Here is a 21,544-nt window from a genome sequence, read left to right on the forward strand (position 1 = left end):
TTTCTTCTGAGTCCTCTCTCTTTAGTTTGTGGATGGCTGTCTTCTCCCTGTGTCTTCAAATGGTCTTCCTTCTATACAAAGCTTTGTCCAAATGTCCTCTTCTTATAAGCGCACCAATCATACTGGATTAGGGCTCACCCTAATGACCTTCATCTCCAAACACAGTTGCTTTCTGAGGTACTGGGAATTGGGATTTCCACCTACGAATTTGGGGAGGGCACTTCAGCACGTTACACCATCATTTTTTACAACTGTTGTGAAGCTGCTATTTAGCCACTGTCTCCCCCAAAGCACACAGTGACCGTTAGCTTTTTGTCTTCTAAATCTTCTGTATTAGGTGCCAGCCTGACTCAAACCTGGACCCACTCCTGTCACATGAGAGGGATGGAGAAGCCCTGCATCTGGTTCTTGAAGTAAAGGCCTTCATCACTCTTTTCCTCAAAGAGCTGCATGTCGATTAGAGTCTTGGAACAATTGCTTTCCACTGCTCATTGGCCCAGCTCACTGGCCTCTTGCCCAAGGTATTTGAGAAGTCACTTTATCTACAATAAGAACTGGTGTTGCTTTTGGAGCTGGCAGGGAGAGAGCCAGTGAAGTGGCCATCCATCAAACGAGGCCCACACAAGCTGGCCTGAACCCCTGCGGAGGGTGCCAGATGTTCTAATCTATCACCATGGGTCACAGGGGGATAGTCTTTGATCGCTGAGACCCTAAGGCAACACGGCAGGACTCTGCACAGTCTGCATGAAGATAGGGGAGGCACCTGGTCTTCATTCCATAGCTCAGTGTGATGAAGGGTTATGGGACTTTACTAGGAGCTGAGAACCAAGGAGAGAAATGAATGGGCCGCTGGCTGGGTCCTCAAGGAGCTTACATTCTCCTGGGGAAGACTGTCCACCTAAGAGTGCATTAGGTTCTGGCTGAGTTGCTTGGGGGTTCAGAGAGGCTTCCAACAGGAGCTAATGCCTGAACAGAATTTGGAGGATCACTGGTGCTAGGCAGCTCTGTTAATGGGGCCAGAGAGTAGAGCAGGATGGTCCAAGCAGTGAGGGAGGAAGTGGCAGAAGTGGGATTGGAGAGATGGCCAGGAGGTAGAGGGATAAAAAAAACATGCTAAGTGGTTTGGACATTTCCTGTGAACTTTCAGACTGTGTTTGTTGGGGTCACTGGGGCTCTTTTGTGGTGCCTTGGGATAAGGAGCAAGACTGAGCAAGCAAGACAGTCATCAAGGCAACTTGGCTCTGTCCTCTTTTGATTATTGGGATTTCATTTGAAAAAGAAATGTTGTAAAGCTTAAAATCAGCAACTACTATTGCGTTAGCTATTAGAGAGTCCTTGTGGGATTCTCAGCACAGAACGGTATGGTGACGGTGTGGAATCTGAGGCCGGGGTGGGGGGCTGCCACAGGGCTGGAGGCACGGGCAACAGTTAAGAGACTGGTGTAATCATCCAAGAAAAGAAATAGAAAGGAATTGAGAAATTGGAGAAAGGGTTGGGAGGTAAAGCTGATTACACTTGCTGTTGATTTAACATGGAGAGTGTAGGGGAGAGAAAGGTCTTCAGTGCTTCCTGAGTTTATTGCCCAGGTGAGTGGGTGCACTCTGGTACCTTTAACTGGTCAAAAGAGTAGAGGGGAGGGAGCTTATTTGGGCAGACACATGAGGAGTCAAGTGCTGGCCATGTGGACTTCAATGTGCTGTTGGGACACCCAGGTAGAGCTGTCTAGGCGGCCGTGTAATTAAGTCGTCTGAAGTCTCGATATATCCCAGCCTGAATAGAATGCCTTGCATATTGCAGACAGGTGCCAGTGACTGCATATTTTTAATTTTAAAATTTATGTACGAAGTCTTCAGAGTTCTCTGTAATGTCTTCTATAGCTACTTTTCAATCTTACCTCCTTTATACTTCCCAAAAGTATATGAAATTAGAATAGGCCAGCCTTCACTGTCCACAAAGGCTCTGCTCAGCCAGATCAGCTTCTTAACTGTTTCCCAGTATACATCTCTTTGGAACCTCTGCAACAGATAGAGAGATAGTGGAGAGATAAAATGGATATCTCCAACATTGTGTTCTTAGAAAATGTAATGAAAGGTATGATACATGATGCACCGTTTCTCCATTTCTGCAGATGCCCTTCTCCCACTCCTGTCTATGTGGCATGACTCACTCCACCAAAACCTCGTGCTGGTTCCATTTTTTCCACAGATCCTCTGACTCTGCTCGCTTAAGGAGGGTGAATCACAGGTTAGTTTGTAGCAAGAGTCTGCAAGTTTGTAGGGGAAGATTCATTCTTTAGAATACACTTTCGGTTTCCATTTGCCCAGAGACTTACCATCGGGGCACCCCAGCCCCACAGCCCTGGGCACAGTTGCCCTCGTCTAGTGATGGGGAGCTTCCCCACTCATCAGGATACTAAGTGCTCTCAGGGAGCCAGGGCACCTTGTTCTGGGTCAAAGGCATCTAGCTCCTCCGAGGTCCTGGACCCCACCAGCCTGTCTGCTCTGTCAGGGTCTGTTTATAACCTGTGGGTGTTCTTTGACCACATCCCAGTACTGCTGGATTTCCATGGCCACGTGCTGAGCTCACCTTCCCCTGCCTTACTTTTAGTCTGCCCCTACTCCCAGGTGGATTCTAATTCTCCAGCCCTGGGCAAATGCTTAGCAACAAAACCCAAGAGCCCAGGCCTCTTTCCCGCACTCCAAGCAGCTTCTCCTTCTGCAGAGTCCTACCTCTTCAGCGGGTAGTAATGTGCTTTATTCATTGAGGAGCAAACACAGAGGGTTACTGAGTTCTCCAACCGTGGACAGTGTCTCTTCCCTACATCCACTGTCCCTTCTGAGTTACTCCACTTTTCAGGGAGCCCAAGGAACCCCAAGGTGACTGCTGTGTAGATGGCTGCCTCTTCAGGGGCAGTCAAGGTGTTCAGCTCATTTTCTTTCCATGCACTGTCTTGCTTCCGATCAATAGGGATTCTTTCTGCCCCTCCCAAGTAAAAGAATGATTTATATGGCCCACATGGTATACTTGTAAAATACACACAAGGCCTGATAAATTATACAGTATTTATTATCCTACTAAAATGATACCCTTTGCTTAATTAAAGTAGCCATATGCTGTAGTGCAAATCATTCTCATTCATTAAGATCCCAAAATATGTTAAAAAAAGAAAAACAGCCAGCAGCAGTTAGGAAGAATACAATAAGATCACACGGTTTTGAGGCCATAACTGCATTAAAAATAGCCTCACTCTTCAGGGTGATGTTTTACCAAACATGGCCATCCCTCCATCCATTAATTTTTTTAAGCAAATAGGCGTTGAGCACCTGTGCTGCCAGACAGCTTCCAGGTACCTGGGACACTACCTGGCCTCTGTCCTCAAGGGGCACGCAGGCTAGTGTGAGAGAGAGACCAGTAAACAAGCACCACAAGCAGGTAACTGGCTATGTGAGCCACGTTAGAGGCTCATCTAACCTAGCCTTGTTGGGCCAGGAAGGTTTCCCAGAGGAGGTGCTATCTGGGTTACATCCTAAAGGATAATTAGGTCTGGGAAGTGTTCCAAGCTATTCCCTTTTCCGTTACCTTGTTTATTTTCTTCTTAGTGATTAACAGATCACAAATATGGAATTATTTTTTTTATTTGTTTACATGAATATTTTCTGTCCCTCGCCCTTCCCCTTACCACCTGAAGATAAGCTCCATTAGGGTGCACGACTTTCCCATCTTGTCCAGTGTTTCTCCCCCAGCATCTTTCATAGTGACTAGCAAATAAGAGGGCCTCACATAGATCTCCTGAATGAAAAAATGAACACTGACTAAAGAGTAGCATGTGCAAAGGTCCAGAGCTTTGCGTGCATAGGAGGTGCTCTGAAAAGGGCAGAAGCCATCATGCCATGTTGCCCAGCGCTTCATGCCAGTCCCCATCACCTCTCTTACACTCCTCCACAACACACCCTTCCACACACTCGCCCCTTTCCCACAGGAACTGGCATTTTCCCACTGGCTAGAGTAAATAAGCACATTTGCATCCTGGAACAACAGCAGCTATGTTTCTCCATGACCTTGGGGGTTAATGGCCATTGGCTTCCGGGTACCATCTGCCGGGAACTACGGAAAGAACGAACTCAGCTGTGACCACCTGGCAGCTTCACTGGCACCGAGAGCCACGATGGAGTCCCCCCTCCCCCCACCACCACACCCTCACTGTTGGGAAGCTGTGTCCAAGGTGGGAACCACACTGAGGCCAGAGTCAGAAAAATCTGGGTTCAAATCCAACCTTTCCTGTCTTGGGCAATGTACTTAATCTCCCTGAGCCCTTTCTCTATCTTTAAAACGGTCATAAAATTACCCCCTTCATGAAACTTTTAGGGATTAAATTCAGGAAATTAGGGGAAAATTCCTCTATTCTCTAAGATTCAGGTGCCTCATTAGTTAAATGCAGATAATGGTTAAGAGTATCTGTCTCGCATGGTGATTGTGAAGTTTACATGAAATACTGGAGATAAGACTGCACATGTGTGATTGTTTGTGTCCAGGGGAGAGAGACCAGAAGTGTCCTCCAGATCATCTAATAATAGCAATCACATTTACTGAGTGTTTACTGTATGCCTGGCACTTCAAATTTAATACCTAAAGTTTCTCTCAAGCTGGATTATTCCCAGGTTCCTGTCATGAAGGAGGGGAGGAAAAAGAAAGAATTTCTTGCCAGTTTATCTTGAACCTAACTTACATATATATATGAAGACCTTAAAACGTATATGAAATCCGTTAGATGGATTGTGGCAGATTGTATTTCCCCAAAACAGCCATGACAATGCTATCCATTCTGCATGTCCTTCTAGAACCTTCCACATATTTCCCTATCAAGAAGTGGGGTCTGGGGGCGCCTGGGTGGCGCAGTCGGTTAAGCGTCCGACTTCAGCCAGGTCACGATCTCGCGGTCCGTGAGTTCGAGCCCCGCGTCGGGCTCTGGGCTGATGGCTCAGAGCCTGGAGCCTGTTTCCGATTCTGTGTCTCCCTCTCTCTCTGCCCCTCCCCCATTCATGCTCTGTCTCTCTCTGTCCCAAAAATAAATAAACGTTGAAAAAAAAAATTAAAAAAAAAAAAAAAAAAAAGAAGTGGGGTCTGTGCCTCCTCCCCTTAAGTTTGCATGAGCCATTGCTTTCAACCAGGTGGATAGTTCCAGAGCCCATGTTTTTATGGGATGCTGATACGTGGGACTATTTGTAAGCCTTTTTGATGAAGCAGTGGCCCTCTATTGGGAATGAGGTAAAAATTAAGCTGGAATGGCAGGCCAGGGCCAGATTAGGAGGCCTTAAATGCCATCCTTTGATCACTTAGTGACACACGCAGCCAGGTACCGCCTGAACTACTATTTACATAGTGATTTTCCTTAATCAAATTTAAAACTATTCCTTAAAAAAAAAAAAAAGAAAGAATAGGGGCGCCTGGGTGGCTCAGTCGGTTAAGCGTCCGACTTCGGCTCGGTCATGATCTCGCGGTCCATGGGTTCGAGCTCCGCGTTGGCCTCTGTGCTGACAGCTCAGAGCCTGGAGCCTGTTTCGGATTCTGTGTCTCCCTCTTTCTCTGACCCTCCCCTGTTCATGCTCTCTCTCTCTGTCTCAAAAATAAATAAATGTTAAAAAAAAAAAAAAAAGAAAGAATAATAATCACAGGTTTTATGTCCCATTTATATTTCTCTAACATACTAAAAATAAGCATTTACCTCCTTTTTAAAAAAATGTTTGTTGGGGCGCCTGGGTGGCGCAGTCGGTTAAGCGTCTGACTTCAGCCGGGTCACGATCTCGCGGTCCGTGAGTTCGAGCCCCGCATCAGGCTCTGGGCTGATGGCTCGGAGCCTGGAGCCTGTTTCCGATTCTGTGTCTCCCTCTCTCTCTGCCCCTCCCCGGTTCATGCTCTGTCTCTCTCTGTCCCAAAAATAAATAAACGTTGAAAAAAAAAATGTTTGTTCGTGAATCCCACGATAGAGTGCTCCTGCACCACCAGGACATCTGTATCCCATTTCAGAATCAAGGTACCTGGCAATGCAGAGCCACCATACATCCAGAACAAAGAGAAGATCAAAGGGACCTTTTAGGAAAACTGACCTGCTCTTGGTAAATACCATTGGCAAACACATTCCAAAGACTTGTCAGTGAAAGGTTTTCTGGGAGGCATGCGTAAATCAGCTGTGGTCCTCATCCCTGGGATCTATGTGGTCTGGGAGCATGGAGTTGTGTGCTGGTGTGAGAAGCACAGGAAGAATGTGGAGCCCCTTCTTGGAGTGAAAACTTTGCTTATTGGTAAATAATTTAAAACAGTAGAATTATATTATGGATATATGAAGTTTATAGCAAAAAAAAATCATACGAACGTTGAATAAAAAACAAGAAAAACTGAGGAATATCACCCTAGGTGTGAGCAACTTGGGGACCCATCTGGAGCAGAGGGGCTCATGGTTCCTTCCTTTAGCCCATGGTTCTGAACCCTGGCTCCACATCAGGATCATCTGAAGATGACCTAGACCTGGACCTGGACCTGGACCTGGACCTGGACCTGGACCTGGACCTAGACCTAGACCTCTGAGGATGGGGCCCAGGAATTGATATTTTTAAAGGCTCCTTAGATGTTGCTAATGGGCAGTCAGGATTGAGAACTATTATTGAAGGGGTTCTTTGGTGAGAAAGTGCAAGGATCCCTGACAGCATCAAGGGACTGGTTAGGAGGCTGTTCTGTAGTCTAAGCAAAGCCCACATATTTTCATCATATATGGTAGAATCTTTGCACAGTTACTTGTGGCACCCCTACAACAGAGGCATGCACAAGCAGTAGCAAATGCACATGAACTGGTAAGTGTGTATGTGCAACCAGCACACGAGCCAGGCCTCTTTGTCAAGCAAAGTCACTATAATGTGTCTGTGGGACAAAGCCATGAGACCAAGAACTGGTGAGTCACCTACAGTCATTCTCCCAGACACACTAGTCAGGTTAGGCTGAACAATCCGTGGACTCAGACACTTCACACTTCCCTGAGGGATCTGTGAGGCTTTTGTTCGTCCTCACTCTGGTCCTGCTTCCCCAGAGCCTGAAGGCCGGGCCCCCTTCTGACTTCCAGCTGAGAGCAGGCTCTCTGTCCTAGATCAGAGGGGCACTTGGCAAGGAACAAAAAGAAATTGCAGCCCAGCTCCAGGGCAATACTTTCCTAGCTTCACAGCTCGTTCTTCTTGCTCCCTGGGTCCCCAAACAAGGGGCCAGTCAGAAATTAGAGCTCCACAACAAGGCAGCATTGTCCCCTGGGCCTGGGCTTCCCTGGGACTTGGGTGAGAGTAAGAGATGAGCGAACTCTCTGGCCACAGGGTCTAGAAAGAAGCTGGCACCTGGGGAAGAGCCATTTCCCAAGCAGCTGGCCAAGCTGGAGTCTTCCAGCTGATGTGGAGACATGCCCTGCCCTGCTGCCCTCTGTCCCCTGAGAGTGCCTTCTCTCAAGCCCTCACTTCACAGAACCCTCTTTTTGTGTGACTCTGACTTTAATTTACCCTTCCCTGCACAGCACCTCCAGCAAGTCGGAGGCCGATCTTAGAGAAGCACAGAAGGGGTTCTGGGGTAGGAGCTAGGCCCCCATCTTGAGGTACCAGCTTCACCTCCTCAGAGATCACTGTCCGGAAGGGAAGACCCCAGCCTTCCCAATCCCCCAGACCGGCAGCTGGCGTGAAATGCAGCCAAGTGTACTCCTCACCCTCGGACCCAACTCCCAGAAATGGTAGCTGCATGTAGTGAGGAACTTTTGTGAAGTTCAGTAATTATGAGGAGGCCTCACCCTGATTTCCTGCCTGTGTTTTGCACTGAACATCAGTGAAGATCCAGGGCTCTTCCCTTCACCTTAAACCTGGCCACAAATGTCCTCTGTGCCACCTGCTCATCATCCTCATTTTAGTGGGCCTTTTTTTGGTTGCTCAGCATCTCTTATTTTTCCTGGAACCAATCTCCACCTACCACATACCAGTTAGGGTGTTTCAGGCTACAAGCTGAAAAACAAAAACAAAACCAGAAATTCAATATGAACTGGTCTAAAGACCAATGATGCCTGAGGAAGGGAGGCTTCAGGGTTGAATTGGTCCAGAGACTCCAGCTCTGTGTCTCTACCACATCCTCAGACATGTCCTCCTCTGTGGTTGGCTGACTGACTCCCCTCATGCTTGCACAATGTCTTTGGCATCCCCATACTTCACAAACATACACGCGATACCCAGAAGAGAGAGAGTTTCTTCAGGTGGCCCGGCACTCTGCTAAGAGCAAGGGTACTCTTCTTCCAGCAGTCTCCAGAAAACTGACTTCAGGAACTGTAGGGACCTAACATCTAATGGGACCATATCTCTCTAGCTAGTGATTGAGATGTAGACCCCTGGCCTGAAATGAGCTAATCACAGAACTTCATCCCAATGGCCACAGTAGTTGGTCTGTGGATGGGCATAGAATCCAACCTAGGTTGATAATAATTGTTCTATAGAGATTTTCTAGCTGAAGATAAGGTTAAGAGCCACCTCTCTGTCTGGTTATCATACTATATGGATCTTAATTTGGTCCTGCCAGCTGTCCGTCACCTCTTCATGGAGAAACCATCTGAGTGAATGATGCCAATAATTAGACTAGTCAAGAGGCAGAAAGACAGTGTCCTGAGGAAGTGTCCATTCTAGACAATAACCCCTGCTGAAGACTGTTTCTTACATCTAACATACCCATTGGATGTTCATTCTAGCAACCAGATAAGGCCCAGGATCAGCCCATCATCTGTGTGCAAATATTTCTCTCTCAGCAATGATAGGAAGGTTTCTGAGTCAACTGCTCTGGGATATCTAACCCACCAGTCTCCAAAGACAGTCAACCTGATCATTTTCTTGCAAAGTACACATTCAGGGAGGCTGTTTACTACCCAGAGCAAACGGATCTGAATTCATGAAGTGCCAGCAAGCATGAAAGAGGGAGCATCTCTGCAATATGAGAGACTTGGGCAACAGCCACACTGCCCAGCACACACTTCATCCCACCTTCTAGAACAGGCAGGATTTATCCCACAACTTGGATTGTAAACATGAGAAGGATAGGGTACCCATCAGCTGAGGGTCACAAAGGAGGCAGTGTTAACAGTGGCCCCATGTTTTCTCTTGCTTTGTTTTTATTCATTTAGTCAACAAACATTTTAGGATATAAGAATACCTTAAAATAATATTTTACCTTTACTTTTGTATTTCTCTGTGCTGTCCTTTCTCCCTTTCTCTGGTTTATTTTCCATTCTCCCCCCAGCTCCATGGTTAATCTTTGGCTCTTTTATTGTGATATCTTTGCTTCTTTCAATTCCTTCTTCTTCCTTGACAGATTTCCCCACATACTTTATGTTGTGGTTTCCCAATTTGCTTTACAAAACAGCTGTGACTGAGAGCCCTAAAATTTACTCCTGGACACGGAAGAGAACAAAACAGGAAACACAAAGAAACATGGCATTTTTCTTGGAAGCAAGTTTCTTGTGAGCTGAAAAATTCTGTAATCAGACCTATGGACAGAAGGTTAAGTGATAAGATTTCTGAAGTGATAAGATCAGCCTCTGAAGTCCCAAGTTCACCAACCAGGAAAAGAGTAGGGCCTTCTAGAGAAAGGATTACCAGGAACCAGCCATTAGCATATGAGAACGCAGAAGATGGCAAGGCATTGGGGGCAGATATTAACCGCACTGAACTGTGAACTGGAAGCAGAACTACGCTAACTTGCTAAAGCTTGACTCAACCTGAGCTGGTTCATGTGTACCTTTTTGTTTTGTTTTTAAAGAAAAAAGTCAAAGGGGTTTTTTTTTGTTTGTGTTTTTGCTTCTTGTAAGGAAAATCTTCATGAACTTGAAGTAGGAAGGAATTTATATGTCTTCTAAAACTCTACTGAACTGCTCTAAGTTCAGGAAGTGATGTCCTGATTGTGAAGTCCAAGGCTTCTTTGCAGCCTTCATCCTGCTTAGCTCCTCTGAAGCTTGTCTTCCTCCCAGCCTTTCCTCCTCCCTGCCTTTCCTTCTCCCTTCCTCCCTCCCTCCCTCTTTCTCTCCCTCCCTCCCTCTGTCCCTTTATTTTATTTTTTACCTTTAAAAGCACTTCTTTCTGCATTCCCACCTTCCTGAAACCTTCTCCACCCCTGGCTTCTAAAAGAGTGATCTCTTCTGTCTCTGGAGGTTTTCTGTCTCTGTTTTTCGTCTAGATCATCTTGCTGTCTTCTCTCCGCTAGGCTTTATTCCCCAGATACTGTTGTCTTTGTGCTTCCTCCCTTTCCATGCTGTCCTTCTATCTACCTCCTTGGCTTTCTTTGGTTACCACCTATGGAGGCGATCCTCAGATAGTACCTCCAACCCAGCCTTTCTCCCAAAGTCAAGACCCACATTTCTGACTGCCCAAAAGACATACTTATTGGAAGTTTCAAGCTTAAGTTGTTGAAAACACAATGCATAGTCTTCCTCCAGCAAATCCTCTCCTGCTCCAGTCTTCTCTGATGACCCACTACACTTGTGCAGGCAGCAAACCCTATTATTTCTGAACTCTCACATTTATGCCCTTTTTTCCAATTCTAATATCACTGCCTTTATTCAGACCCAAGCCTTTGCTCTTCTCTGTTAATTACAGCAATAGCATCCTCATTGCTTTCCGTTCTTTGAGTCTTGTCTCCACCCGCACTGTTCCTTTACACACGACAGTGCTGTCTTGCTAAAACACAAATCTGATTATGTCACTGTTAGGTTCCTTCAATAGTTTTTCTCCTCTGAAGAGTAAAGCTCAGGCTCTTTGGAATTGAGTCCCAGTGTCCTACCTCCTGTCCTCGTACCCTCCTCTGTGCACCTGTCCTTCCACAGTTTCTTTATTTTAAAATTTTAAATGTTTATTTATTTTGAAAGAGAGAGTGGGGGGAGGGGAAGAAAGAGAGGGATAGAGAGAATCCCAAGCAGGCTCTATGCTGTGTGGGGCTCAATCCCACGAACCATGAGATCATGACTTGAGTTGGAAGCTTAACTGAGCCACCCAGGTGCCCCCTTCCACAGTTTCTTGACTGCACCTTCTATTACCTATCCAGGTCCCTCTCCATGGTCTTTGCTCTTCCTGATGTTTCTCCGTCCTCCAACAATGACTCACTCTCAGGTCTCACTCACATACTTGCTGGAATCTACCTCCCTAGCACATGGAAAATTTAATATTTGTTGAGTGAATGAATAAATGCTTGAAAAATTCTTATTCTTCCTTTAAGATTTGGCTCTGTCATCACTTTCCTTAGAAAGACTTCCTGTCTCACCCCAGTAAGAGTCAGTGTCTTCCTTTCTTGCATAATAGCATCCATGTTCCTTCTTGTAGATTGTTCCAAAGTCATCTTAGTGTACTTGATTGGCAACTCTTTATCCACCATAAACTGTGAGCTCCTTGACGATAGGGGCAGTGACTTGGTTTTTTGTGCATCCCCAAAGGCAGAGAAAAGAATAGATCCTGGGGGCGCTGGGGTGGTTCAGTCGGTTAAGCGTCCAACTTCGGCTGAGGTCATGATCTCATGTTTTTGTGGATTCAAGTACCACCTGGGGCTCTGTGCTGACAGCTCAGAGCCTGGAGCCTGCTTCAGATTCTGTATCTCCTTCTCTCTCTCTGCCCCTCCCCTGCTCGTGCTCGCTCGCTCACTCGCTCACTTGCTCTCTCTCAAAAATAAATAAAAACGTTAAGAAAAAAAGAATAGATCCTAAACAAATGCTTACTGACATAAGATGAGATGAACCAAACCAGTACCTCTACAATGGAACATTCCCCAGAGTGTTTCGTTTGGCTCAAATGCATGGTTTTTGAGTCAAAGTATGTATGAAATGGCAGGAAGGAGAGCATCTGACTTCAGTGAGGGAGGGTCCAGTGGGCTGTTCTATTGGAGAGAGCAAAGAACAAAAGGGCTTCCACTTTGTTGTTCTTAATAATGTGTCAGCAGCAATCAGGATTTAACAACAGTAGTTAGAATGGGTCCTCTTGTGTTCTGTGTGCAAACTGGGGAAAATACACAAACACAACAGCAGAAATCAGTGCAGTTCCTCTGTTTCCTATTTAACCGTGCCAGCAAGCAGCCCATTGATGCTAATTGCATTGGGGGGAGGAGGAGTTTGGTGGGTAGAGGGCCTTCCTGGTACCAGGGAAAGGTGAAATAGTGCCATAAGAAAAGCCTGAACTACAAGCTTATATCAGCATTTATACTCTTTCTAGGACAGGTAACGGGCACATGAAGAGACAGCAGAAGCAGTTCTGGGCCAACCAAAAAAGATCTCAACCCAGGGTAAGTCTTTTACGAGGAAAAGCCTGTCCTTTGCTGATGCTCAAAACATATGTGACTTGAAATTGTTTGTTCATTCATGTTAAGGGGACTGAGTTCCCACTGGCCAATCTCATGTTAGGAGACCCAATCCCTACTCAGGAAAGCTTTATAAAGGTGTAGGAGGGGGGAGAGGGAGGGGGAGAAGAACTCATGCTAGCTGTCTTGTTTGTTTGCTTCTTAACCTCCATTGGTTGAGGTTACCAAGAGGGTGCACACTGGCTCTGCTCAGAACAATTCTGCTGCTGCCAAACCCATCAACCTTTACTTGCCATCTCTCAGTAAGGAATACTAATGCCAAATAGATGAGCTGTGTCCTGGAGCCAGTGACATCCCAGGAGGGAGTGGTAGCATCAGGAGATGGGAGGAGAAGATGGGAACAAGACGCTTTAGGGAATCTAGTGGCCTCCAGAAAATGGAAGCTCTGAAAGTATTAACTTCTCAATGTGGCACCTGAGACATCCTTGTGTGTTTTCTAGAACATTTTGGAGTATGCACTGGAGGTATTTCATCCAGCAGCGAGAGTCTTTTGGAGTCAGAGCACTGAAAGCCCTAAGCAGATGTTCCTTTGCTCCTCTCATTTATTACATACACTTCCTTTGGACCACTACCCATGGAATGGGCAATATTAGTTATCCTTCGGGATGATTATTAGCTTGTTTTCCTCTATCAAGCTCAACCGTAATGTTTTTACTTTTTTCCTTGGAGTCTACCCATACAACGAACAGCTGGGCTGTGTGAGGGCTGAGAGCTCACACTGGGGATGCTTGTTGCTGAGGGTGTGGGGCTTGGTGTAGGGACACCTGGGGGATGGTCACATGGCACACTGGAATGGCCTCTGCTGCAATTTGGTGTCAAGATGTCTACCAGTAGGTCAGCTCCACTCATGAAATAAACCCCCATCAGTCCACATTTCAGCAAATGAGATCTCAAATAACCATTTTAACATAGTTCATTAAAAATATATAAACCAAGAAGTTAAAAAGCCATTATCAGGCATCATTCAGGAAAGAACAGTTCAAAATATAATCAGTAAGTTGTCTTTACCTCCTTGTATAGTCTTAGGATAACTCAATACTTCTAATCAGAGACACAGTAAGTACCATGTATGGCTTTTTGTTACTGTTTTGTATTTTATTTGATAACTTGTCTATGTAGTCACATGGTACCTGCAAGCTAATCTGAGTAAATAGATAATCTCAAATAGAAAAATATTTGATCCATCCTACACCTTATTGCCATCCCCCTCTCTTGCTCATCCCCTTGTATCTTACTAAGAACTGTGTAAGACCTTTCCTCCATATACAGGTTGCCATTAGTAATGTCCAGTTGGTACAATAGTACCCACCTCCTGGAGGCAGTTGGCTGGACCACACTAGGCATCCGAGGCCAAACTGGTCCCATTAGATCCCTTTCTGGATTTCTTTTCTTTCTTTTTTAAACAACTTTATTGAAGTATAATTGATAAACAAAAAATTGTGCATATTTAATGCATACAATTTGATGCACTTGGACATATGCATACACCTCTGAAACCATGACCACAATCACGGTAATAAATATATCCATCACCTCCAAAAGCTTCCTCCTGCCCTTTTAGGTTTTTGTTTTTGTTTGTCTTGTGGTAGGAGCACTTAACATGAGATCTGTCCTCTTAAGAATTGTTGTAAGTGCACCATACTTTATTGTTAACTACAGGCACTGTGTTAGGAAACAGACCTCTAGAACTCATTCTGGTACATAACCTGAACTTTATACCCGTGAACAACTCCCCGTTTGCCACCCCACACCCCCTGGCAGCCACCATTCTAATCTCTGCTTCTATGAGTGTGACTAGTTTAGAGACTTCATATAAGTGGAAACATGCAGTGTTTGTCCTTACAAACACGAGCAGGTTATTTCACTTAGCATAACACCCTCCTGGGTCATCCTTGTTGTTGTGTGGGACAGGATTTCTTTCTTTTTAAAGACTGATAATATTCTGTGTATGTACAGACCAGATTTTCTTTCTCCATTGATCCTTCAGTGGATCTTTTGGTTTTTTTTATGTCGTGGCTATTGTGAATAATTGATAAAAGGTTAATATCCAAAAAAATAAAAAGAACTCCTACCATTCAGAACAGAACACCAAATAACCCCATTTAAGAATAGATCTTGGGGGTGCCTGGGTGGCTCAGTCAGTTGAGCGTCCAACTTCGGCTCAGGTCATGATCTCCCGATCATGATCACGTGGTTCGTGGTTCGAGCCCCTCATCGGGCTCTGTGCTGACAGCTCAGAGTCTGGAGCCTGCTTTGGGTTCTCTGTCTCCTTTTCTTTTTGCTCTTCCCCCACTCATGCTCTGTCTTTCTCTGTCTTTCAAAAATAAATAAGTGAAAAAAAACTAAAAAAAAGTGATCTTGAATTGACATTTTTCCAGTGAAGACCTACAAATGACCAACAGAAATATATGAAAAGATGCTCAACATCACTAATCATCAGCAAAATGCAAATCAAAACCACAATAAGATATCACCTCGCATCCATGAGGATGATTATTATATAAAACAGATAACAAGTGTTGGTGAGGATGTAGAGAAATTAGAGCTTTTGTGGACTGTTGGTAAGAATGTAAAATGGTGCAGCTGACTTGAAAAACAGTATGGTGGTTCTTAAAAAAATTAAAAATAGAACTACCATATGATCTAGTAATCTCACTTCTGAGTTTATATCCAAGAGAATAGAAATCAATATCTCAAAGAGATATCTGCATTGCCATGTTTGTTGCAGCAGTATTAGCTTTTCTTGGATTTTTATAACAGAAACTGAGGAAGAAAAGGCCATCTTTCTCCTAGTGTAAAGAAAAGAAAATGTGAACAGAGTTTGAAAATACAAAAGATCCTATCAGAAGATACAGAGAAGAAAGACTCTTGTCTTCACCAAAGAAAAACTGGTTTTCATTTCTTGAGATGAGAATGGAACTCGTGAAGTATTCCAATGGCTGGTGGCACATTTGTGCCAAATATATGAGATCTTTGAGCCCAGGCTTTTATTAACAGTGACCCCAAGCTCATCTAAGCACCCAGCACTGTATTAAATGTTTATTAAAGGAACATCAGCACACATGGCCCTCTGACTTGATGTGGCAATCTGCCAACCATCCTGTTCCAATGAATCTGTCTCTTGACTAAGGCAGATGTAGCTATATCAGTGATCAATATGATGATTGTGGTCAGTAAAGCTGACCAACAGCCTTAATAGGTCATGGCTCTTATTTTGGCTCACTTCCGCTCTTTTTAAGTGGAAAGACAAGACCCCGTACAACGGAGGCTGAGGAAAGCCTGAGGGGTCTGACACCTGGGTTCTTTTCACAAGAATGGACATGCCCATTCATGACGAGGCCTAGAGGACATCAGAGACACGAGTTGTGGTGAGGTGTACTAGGGACAAACTGCATTTTCCACAAGGTGCTGTTTGTGGAATGGATTATAAAAATGAGCCCAATCATGCCCTTTCCTGAGTTTACGCCTTTGCAACATGACTCTGTAGTTCCTCCCATGAAGAAGTGGAGTCTATTTGCGTCTGCTCAAATCTCGTTTTGGCCCAAAGAATGTGGCCACAGTGATAGTATGTCAGCCCTGAGCCTGGACATAAGGGGTCTTTACACTTTAACTTGCCCTTTTGGAACTTTGACATAACATGTAAACACATCCAGGCTAGCCTGCTGGAGGATGCAAGGCCATGTGAAGGAAGGTCCATTTGTCCCAGCCAAGGCCATCCCAGATCAACCCCCAGTACATGAGAGAGAGACCAGCCAAGGTCACCAGAGTTGTCAACCTGACCTCCAGATGACTTCTAGCACTTTAGTGAACCCAGCTGAGAACAGAAGAACCACCCAATTGATAAGTACACTCATGAGCCAGAATAAATGCTTAACTGGCTTAAGCGGCTAAGTTTTAGGGTGGTTTGTTAGGCACAGATAGATGGCTGAGACACTGCTTAAATACGCTAGAGTCAGATAATGGACTCCATGAAAACACCTGCTACACCTTCCTTAAATCCCAGTGTAGCACACCGTCAGAGGGGAGTGCCTCAACTTCTATAGCACCTTGATCCCATTAGATGCCATAGCTGCTCCCATAGGAAAAGTAAAGCCGTGTCTCTGTTGCCTTCTGATCTTCACATTTGCCTGTCTCTGCACCTACACCTTTCTTCTGGGAACAGGATGTCAGTCCTGCAGTGTTTGTTTTACACTCAAACCTCATCAGTTCTCACTGACACACTAGGAGGTTCTGCCAGGCTTTACCCGGCACCCAGTCACATGACTCCCTCCAGGTTGCCCTTTGGGAGCTGTCTCATTTTATATATCCTCACTGCTTTCTCTTGCCACTCTTTCCTCTGTCATAGTATTTATTCCACTCTGGTACATTCCCTGCTCAGGCTTTCCCACTGGACTGGAGGCTTCACGAAGACACTGAGCACGTTTTCCTGGCCCATCATTAAATCTTCAGTGGCCCATCATTAAAATCTTTATATCTTCATTAAATCTTCAAAAAACACAGGGCTTGGCACATAGTAGCACTCAGCAAGTATCTGTGGAGTGAATAAATGAGCAAATGGCCGCAGGCCACTTCCAATCTTGCCTCCTCTCCCTGTTTGCCTTTCATCCTGTCCTCTCTCATACTTCCTGCTATCACTTCAAACCTTGAATCCTGCTTCCCATTGAGATCCTTAGGTGTAGGGCTCTAAGTAATACTCTTGGCTTGGAAGACAAAGAAATAACACCTTGTATTACAGAATAATTTCTGTCAAAATCAGCTAATATAAGAGAGCAAAAGTTTTGGTAGTTACAAGTGTAAGCTCCACGGGTGCCTGAGTGGCTCAGTCGGTTAAGCAACTGACTTCAGTTCAGGTCATAATCTCACTGGTCATGAGTTCAAGCCCTGTGTCGGGCTCTGTGCTGACAGCTGGGAGCCTGGAGCCTGCTTCGGACTCTGTCTCCCTTTCTGTCTGCCTCTCCCCCACTTATGTGCTCGCTCGCTCTCTCTCTCTCTCTCAAAAATAAATAAGCATTAAAAGAAAATTAAAAGTTTTCTTGCTGAATAAATGAGGTGACACTCAATGTCTCTGTACAGTGGTTAGCACATGGTGCGGGTTCTTAATTCATGTTAGTTACAGCAAGCTGGAGGCAAGCAACTGGGTACCATCCTACCCAGTACTCAGTGCTTAGTACTGTCCTGCGTGCTGTGGGGCAGACAACAACCCAGTACTCAGTGCTCAGTGCTATTCTGGGTGCTGTGGGGAGACACAACCCAGTACTCAGTGCTCAGTGCTCTGAGGCAGACACAAGACACGATGCAAACAGGCAAAGTCCATGTTAAGCCAGGACCCAAGGGTGAGAGCTCTGTTGCACTCAACATCCATTCACAGTGACAGGACAAGCTTTCATGGGAACCAATTTCTGTCCCACAGTCTGTTGACTTTTAAAATCCTTTTCACCTACATTACAGAATATTTAGATGCCTTCTCATAACATTCTCTGATTGTATAAGCCCTCATCTCCATGAAATAGGAATGAAATTTCTAGCTGCCTCAGGTATCTGAAAGGGCAAAATTCAAATTCCCTGACTTAACAAGAAATAGACTTTGTTTTATGCAAAAACACAAAAGCCCGTCCCTGCACAGTCATGGTATGGTATCCCTGAGGTGTGTTTATTCAATTTTATTTGCCTATCTGCGGTTCAGTTTTCATGGGTTTTATTTACTTTTTTGCAAGGTCCAAAATCTTTCTGAGATACACCTTAATGAAGAGTAGTGAACCACTTAAAAGGTTTATAAGATGCTCCAGTAATGGGAATTAGAAGTCATTATCTTCAGTGAAGGCAGCAAATGGTTGTCTGAATTGAGTTGATTTTGGTGATACATATTATAATGGAACAAATTACTAATGAAGTGCTAAATTACTGGAAACATCCCTGTTACTTATTAAACACTTTGGTTAATTGGGCCAGGAAAAATAAAGAGTTGAAGTGCATTTTAATATCTTTTTTGAGGCCAGGTCAGAAGTGAGCAGATACGAAAACCTGAAGCCCAGCCCAAGGGCGTCCTCCCAGACACAGGCTTCTGACCGCCCTTGAGAGAAGCTCCTGGGAGGAGCTGCTGACCTTCCAAGTTCTAAACAGACCTTGCACTATGAGCACTCTTCTCTCTCAAAAAATTGGTGGCACTGGCTCATAATCCAAAGTCAGTACCAGTTGGTCTTTAATGAACACTGAAAAATGCATCTGGAAATGAAGGAAAAGGACCCTGGGGAGGGCAAATGTGGAAATACAATACAGGAGCATGTTTAATATATTGTGTGTTGTGAAAATTCCTGCTTTTTAGAGTGTGACCTAGTTGAGAAGCAAGGATGCTACAGATTCCACCCTTCTCTACTTCCCTCCCTGTGTTCTCTGTTTTGTAACTTGATTCTGGAAACTGGCTTCCCGTTCTGTTACCTGTGCCCAAGTCCTTCTTTTGATACCCAGCCTGTGCTTCTGGGTTCTAAGATCAGGACCCTGACTTCATCTGGCTGTTAGGATCCTCAGGGATTGACTTTCTACCTCTCAAATCCCAGCAGCTTGTGATAGATAAGTTTATGGGCCACGGGATGCTCAGATATCTGGTTAAACGTTATTTCTGGGTGTGTCTGTGAGGGTGTTTCTGGAAGAGATTAGCATTTGAATTGGTGAACTGAGCGAAGCAGATGGCCCTCCCCACTGTGGGTGGGCATCATCCAATCCATTGAGGGCCTGAAAAGAACAAAAAGGCAGAGGAAGGTTGAATTCGCTCTCTGCCTGACTCCTTGGTTTGGACCACAATCTTCTGCCCTGTGCACTCCTGCTTCTCGGGTCGTTAGACTCAGCCTGGAATCTGTACCGCTCGGCTCTCTGACTCTCAAGCTTTCAAACTACAGCACCTGCTTTCCTGGAACTCCAGCCTGCAGACGGCAGATAGTGGGACTTCTCAGCTTCCATAATTGAGTGAGCCAATACCTTATAATAAATGTCTTTCTAGATGCAGAGGTAGAGGTAAAGGCACAAATATAGATGTACTGTTGGTCCCATTTCTCTGCAGAACCCTGACTGATACAGAGCCCTTGTGCCTCCTGATGAGTTTACCTGATGCCACCTCCTTGAATACCTCTCCTCTTGGCTTCCTGAAGGTTGTCTGTTCCTGGGTTCTCTGCTGTGGCTCTATGTTGCACGGCTAACTCTTCCATCTCCTCCTGTGCATGCCCCCGACGTTGACAACCAGAGATTCCCCCAGGTCCCAGCTTCTGTCTGCTGCACCGTATCCACTTTGATATCAGTGGTTGGGTTTGTCTCCTGCTCTCTACCCACCCACAGCCCCCCTGTGACCATGGATTTCAGGTCCCAGCCACTGGACAGTATACAGGACACAAATGCAGAGTCAGATGGTCATGATTCCAGCCCAGAAACTGCCAGTAACTATCTGTGTGACTGGAAAAATCCACTTCACCTCTCTGAACCTCCTTTTTCTCAGCCATTTTCCAATTCTATTTACAAAGGGCTACTAAGTGTCAGAAATTCAAGAGGTAAAGAAGGCAAGGTCCTTGCCCTCAGAGAGCTCGTTTGAGCTAGGGAAACAGTCTTGTAAATAAATAATTACAAAAAAATTGTGAAAGAGGTGCTAAGAACGACAGAGTCAAAATGTTATGAAAATACTGAGAACAAAGCAGCGAACTCTCTGGTAGAGGGAGACCCGCAAAGAGTGTACTGAAGAGGTGTTTGAGCAAACCTTAGTGATGAGCTTGTATTTACCAAGGAGTCAAGAGCCTTCAAGGCAGAGAAAATAATGTATGCAAAGGCAGAGGGACAAGAACTGTAGGAGAAATGCTAGAAACTAAACATAACTTAGAATGACTGTAAGAGGGGACAAGTGGCCGGCAATGAGGTCAGGATGCAGGAAGGAGCTGAATAATCAGAGTCTTTTATGTCGGGTTGAGGAGGTTGCATTTTTGCCTATAGACAATGAGGAACCATCAAGGGCTTTTTAAACAGGAAAGTTGCCTAAGCTCATCAATGTGTGTAGGATAACTCCAACCTGTCTATGGAGAATGGGTTGGAGAGGCAGGAGATGGAAGTAGGGAGGTCAGGGAGAAGGATGCGACCGGGCAGGTAAGACATAGAACGTAGTGGCAGTGCAGGAGGTAGAGGAGTCATACAGTGAAGAATTTGAAGAGCTCGGTGATTAATTTTAGATGTGGGAATGTGTAGGAGAAGCAGATGTCAGGTTACCCCCAAAGATTCTGGTTTGGATACACTGATGGCGATAGAAAGACACAGAGGGAAGGCTGAGTGGGGGAATCAGTAGAGACTACTGATTTTTGCTTTGGACCAGTCATGTTGGAGGCACCTAAGAGGCAGCCAGGTGCAGGTGCCATGGCAGGAAGACAGCTGCTTCAGAACTGAGAGGTCTGAGTTAGTGACACACCCATGAGAGCCATCCGTAGAGGTGATGAGCACATGAGGTCAGCCAAATAGAATGCACCCAGTAAAAAGAGAAGTGGGCCAAGGACAGAGCTTGAGGACAAAGCTGCATTTAAAAACCTGGTGAGGGGCGCCTGGGTGGCGCAGTCGGTTAAGCGTCCGACTTCAACCAGGTCACGATCTCGCGGTCCATGAGTTCGAGCCCCGCGTCGGGCTCTGGGCTGATGGCTCAGAGACTGGAGCCTGCTTCCAATTCTGTGTCTCCCTCTCTCTCTGCCCCTCCCCCGTTCATGCTCTGTCTCTCTCTGTCTCAAAAATGAATAAAACATTAAAAAAAAAAAAAATTAAAAAAAAAAAAAAACCTGGTGAAAGAACCATCAAGATACTAAGTAGGAGATGTCAGGAAACTCAGAGAACTAAAGAAGGGGTCACCAAAGCCAGGAGAGGACAGTTTCCCAGAGGAGCTGCGAGCGACATCGGAGGGGTGAAAATGTAAGCGCTAACTGGGAAAGCGTTCATTGGTTTGAGCAACTGGAGGGTTATTGATGACTTTGCAATGAGCCATTTCCAGAAATGATACATAAGAGCTGGATTACAGAAAGATGAAGGACAGGGAGAGGGGATGTAGGCTACTTTTTAATCTGTTTGGCAATGATGGGAAGGTGCAAGCTAAGGACGTGGCTGGTAAACCACGCAAAGTAACAGGAGACTTTTTTTTTTT

General features: G+C 45.2%; 1 long non-coding RNA gene across 1 annotated transcript in view; it reads left to right on the forward strand.

Moving 5' to 3' along the window:
* The first annotated feature begins 343 nt into the window (after positions 1-343).
* Positions 344-21,544, forward strand: part of LOC123602357 — a 42,128-nt gene continuing 20,927 nt past the window's right edge. The window contains exons 1-2 of the long non-coding RNA XR_006714455.1: positions 344-521; positions 12,249-12,318. This is a non-coding gene — a long non-coding RNA (uncharacterized LOC123602357). The remainder of the gene's footprint in view (positions 522-12,248; positions 12,319-21,544) is intronic.

This window comes from Leopardus geoffroyi, chromosome D1 (genome assembly GCF_018350155.1).
Source record: "Leopardus geoffroyi isolate Oge1 chromosome D1, O.geoffroyi_Oge1_pat1.0, whole genome shotgun sequence".
NCBI classification, from domain to species: domain Eukaryota; kingdom Metazoa; phylum Chordata; class Mammalia; order Carnivora; family Felidae; genus Leopardus; species Leopardus geoffroyi.